Genomic DNA, 455 nt, shown 5'->3' with positions numbered 1-455 from the left:
TGAGGCGTACATGATGAGGCCTCAAGTCCCTCAGCAGGTAGAGGGAGACCAGACAGGAGAGATATCATAGCAGGTGGAGGATGATGTGACTCCACCCACTCCAGAGAGTATTGTATCCATCGAGGCTCCTACAGAGGTAACACTGGGAGGAGATGAGATGACAGCCGAACAGATAGAGAATACAGTAGATTATGGGACTTAGGAATAGGGTCATGTTCAGGGGTCCATTGCAGCAGATAGACCGAGGAGAGTAATTCGTCGGTCAGCTAGGTATAATGATGTCATGTTCGCATATGCATTATCAATAAAGGTCGTTGATGATATGGTTCCATCCATATTCAGGAAGGTAGAGTCTAGCCCCGATTCGATCAGGTGGAGGGAAGCTATGGAGGAGGAGATGCGGTCTCTTCAGAAGAACGACACTTGGACACTTGCACATCTACCTAAGGGTAAGA

This window comes from Asparagus officinalis, chromosome 8, assembly GCF_001876935.1.
Source record: "Asparagus officinalis chromosome 8, Aspof.V1, whole genome shotgun sequence".
In the NCBI taxonomy this organism is placed as follows: Eukaryota; Viridiplantae; Streptophyta; class Magnoliopsida; order Asparagales; family Asparagaceae; genus Asparagus; species Asparagus officinalis.
Note: the sequence above shows the minus strand (reverse complement) of the source record.